The sequence below is a fragment of the Vigna radiata genome, unplaced genomic scaffold (genome assembly GCF_000741045.1).
Source record: "Vigna radiata var. radiata cultivar VC1973A unplaced genomic scaffold, Vradiata_ver6 scaffold_184, whole genome shotgun sequence".
Classification (NCBI taxonomy): domain Eukaryota; kingdom Viridiplantae; phylum Streptophyta; class Magnoliopsida; order Fabales; family Fabaceae; genus Vigna; species Vigna radiata.
This window is the reverse complement of record NW_014541999.1, coordinates 741179-745458: the sequence shown is the minus strand read 5'-3', so window position 1 is coordinate 745458 and position 4280 is coordinate 741179.

The following is a 4280-nucleotide window of genomic DNA, read 5'->3' as shown; positions in this document are numbered from 1 at the left end:
TTTTTTTAAATTAGGGCAAACAAAACAAAATTAGGCCCAAGCCCTTTTCGTTCTTGGAAACCCTTAGGGGTTCTCTCATTTTCCTCTTCATTCCATACTCACTAAACACCAGAGACCTAAGGTCTTCTTCTCTGAGCAAGAAAAACCAGAAAGACTCCCCTCCGCCGCTCAACGACCACGACTCAACCTCTGCCCACACGGCCACCGTGAAGGGACCTCTACCCGGTCCAAAACATCGCCGGCAACGCCAAGCGCCATTAGGGCCGCCGCTGGCCGCGACATCAGATCCCCTTTTCCTCCTCGCCCATCTTCGCGTGCGAGAGGAAAACGCACTCACCTTCCACCTTGTATCCTCGTCGTCGCTGCCTCCACTGAAGACGGTCATCGTTGCGAGTTGTGGCGCAAAGCGCCACCAGAATAACTGCTCACTGCCGGGTGGGTCGTCAGCCATGGCGTTGAGTCTTCTCCTTCCCTTATTCTCTTCGTGCGCAAAGTTGTTTGAACGATACCGGCCGCCGCCTGAGCAAATCCGATCACCGCAAGCTGCGAACCGCAAGCCAGAGCGCTGCCGCTGCCTCCACGACGTCATTCCTGCATTCTCCGCCGAAGCAGCAAAAGTCCATTTCCACCACTGCTGTTTGCCACCGGAGTCGTTGCCGACTGAGGTGGAGGCCCCTCTCCCGTTGCTCTGCCAACGATGGTCGTCTACGTGCAGCTGCTTCAATGAAATCCCCATCACCGGCGGGCTCACAGATAACTGAAGATTGGACAATATGGTGATGTGGGAACGAAGATGAATGGGGCGAGTTGTTCTAGAGGAAAGGTTTCGAATGACATGGCACGGGATTTACGATTCGGTCCATTTGTTGTGTTTGATATAGGTGAACGAGGATTTTGCGATTGAAGATAGTACAACGGACATCATTACTCAGATTGAGGGAAGTCTTGTTAGAGAGAAAAACCATTTTTGCCTTCTGTTTTGGTATGAGACTGATATGAAAAAAAATGCATTAGCTGTTTCTGTTTGCCTTTATTTACGTGTTTTCTGGGTACCAAAAGGGGATTGAAGTCTTGATGTTGGGGGAGCACGCTTTCACATAAGAAAAGACCAAGAGCTTTGATAAGGAGACTTACCTTCGTAGCTTCAAATGAACTATTCCTTTTTGTTCTAGTTGCCTCTGTTTTCCTCGATTGAACTTTTCTTTTGGTTATCCAATGGTCTTGCAGGCGTAAGAAGGTTGAATTGTAGGTTCAAGGATGACAACCAAAGTGAAAGCAATCGGTTCTTTCTTGCTCTCCGGCAGTTGGTCTGGGCTGCAAGTATTTGAGTAAAAATATGAGTTTTGTTTTGTTTGCCCTAATTTAAAAAACTGAATATATGTAATTTGTCCAAATTTAAAACACATATGCTGCCACCTCACTGCCACGACAACATTTGCTGCCACATAACATGCATAGTCACTTAACACTTAACGCCGTTACCATAGACTTAACGGAAGGGATCAATTGCACTCAAAATTGAAAACATAGGGACCAAATGCAATTATTTTTGAAAGTGAGGACAAAATGAAAATTCCCACCCCAACTTGGGACTAAAAAGGTATTTTAACCTTAATTTTACTTTAAACCTCATCACCTTCAACGTGTGTGACCCAATAGTAAAACGGACCTCGATAATCAATGCAAAAACTTAACNAGAAGAGATAAAATTTTAAAATATTTTTAGTCTCCATCTAATCTCTATCTCTTATGCTTAATTAAACATGTTGTTCGCATGAATTTGAGGTACATTTGTGATTAAAATAACAAAATTTCAATAATTNAATCAAACATAAATACATTTAGGCACAGTTTAAAATGCCTATTTTACACGGCACAAATATTCTCTTGTATGAATTCGTTAGTGGGATTTAACTCAAATAATCAAAGGAAATTATCAATGTAGTGACTTGCGTAAAATTTAAATTTAAACTTGTGATTGAATAAATGAAATAACTATTATGTATTAATCAAAATGAAAGTATGATAAAAATTTGGTTTAATATATTCGGAGGTCTCTATTTCTGCGGATTCGTATCAATTGAATCCTCGTTGGAAGTGTTAAATTGAGTCCCTATTTTAGTAAAATTGAGTCAATACAGCCCTTGTCGTTAAATAGATGGACGACATTAACATTCTTGCAAAGTGGCATGTTGACTGTACCATTTTTAATGATGTGGCACAGTTTGGTTTGTTGACTATGCGTGTTGTTCGGCCCGCATTGGAGAGTTCACGCTGGAGAGATGAGAGAATCTCTATTGGGGCAACCACATCGACGCCAACATGCTTTCATGTTGAAATGATTTTCGTAGAGCTCTCGGGACGTGGTCTCGATGCTGAAGCGGTCTTGGAGTGAGGCCGGTTGTAAGGGAGCGACTGCAAGATTTTGACATGCGGTGAAGAGGACAGGGTGAAATGACGACGTTTTTTATGAGGTTTCCATGGGCGTACGGTTGAGAACGTGGGGTAAATCTACAGTTACTGCCACATCATTAAAAACGTGGTGTAAATCTACAGTCACTGCCACATCACTAAAACTTTACAGTCAACATGCCACCATGCAAGAATATTAACGTCGTTTATTGCTATTTAACGACAAGGACAGTATTGAGACAATTTTATCAAAATAAGGATTCAATTGAATACTTCCAAAATAAGAGGACCCAATTAATACGAATCCGCAGAAATAGGAACCTCCGAATATATTAAACCTAAAAATTTCATTTCAAATACAAAGAAAGCAAAATTGAGTAAACGTAAAAGAAAAATAAAAATCGAGTTGAAAATTCCTAGAACCTGATCAAAACAGAACATTCTATAATAGAGAATGAGTTAGCACTCATATACACTCCCCTATCAAGAAGCCAATTATAAAACTACGATTAATCTGAACAAAAAGGAAATTGATTATTATTATTCTCTTTTGGCTTAATTTTATATTTAGATTAGTTATATAATTCCNTTTTGTTGAATCTGCTAAACATGCAGCTCTGTATTTGTTAGTGAAGGAGAAAGAAAGTAATACATACAACTTAACAAGCAACTTTGTCAGAAACATTTTACCAATATCATATAATATAGGTTTCACAAACAATGAAAGAGNTAAAATAGAGTCAGCCTAGGTTGCATTTTGTANTTGTATTCACAAAAATCTGTTTGTAAATAATATANTATTGATTCACAGTTTTCAAGTGCCATTAAGAAAATAAGATGACTCTGCTCATACACCAAAATACATGCAAGAATGAAGCAAGAAATTTGTAGTCATATGGCACGAAAAATAGGGAAGAAAGAAACTAAAAAAGCAGGTTAGACACAAGCACAAGCAACACACAGACACACAAAAGTAAGAGGCTTTAGGATCATTTACCACATTCTTAAAATAATTTTTATTTTAATAAATGGGCCAAACCTCTTTACGATCAGCCAGCATTCCAATAATGGCAGTGCTTTTTAGTCCTGGCTGCCCTGGCAGCAAGAAGGATGACAAGAATCAAAATTAATTTAGAAAGAAAAATAAGCAATTATGGTTCATACCAAGATATTGAGTTTCCCAAATTTTGGTTTGGATCAAATGAGCTAATTAGCAAAACTAGCAGGGTTATTCACATCAAGCTGATGAAAAACCAGAAGGTCTAAGAGACCCAACTATTTCAGTGTATCAGGAATAGAGGCACAGGTTTGAAATGGAGGAAGAAGAGAAGCCTTACCTGATTTTAAAGGATGGTGGAAGAAGGCGACAACTTGTGTTGAAAAACAATTACACTAAATTCATCATAATCATCATGATGGCTATCAATTATTCTCAAGTCATGACATAACGATTTCAAAATCAATTATATTAAAATTATAATAAAAAATCAAAATTTTAATTCAAATTTAATTATATTAAAATCATCAGAGTAAATAAAGACTTAAGCTCAAACTTCAATTACTCAGAAAATTTTAATTAAAATTGTCATATAGAATAATGATTTCTTCTTCTATGTTGTTGGAAGTTCCACATCGACTAGAGATAAGGCCAATTCAGTGTATATAAGTGTGTGCAAACCTCATCCTACAAGCCGGTTTTGTGAGATTGAGTTAGTCTTATCATGTGATTCGCTCACTTCAATTTCATAGTTCAAAGTTATTCATAAATATGACGACTTCTTCAAAATAAAGTGGTACTTACACAACATCATTTGACCCTACAATTGGTATCGTGGATAGAGTCAGGCAGCGGAATAAGAGTTAATTAG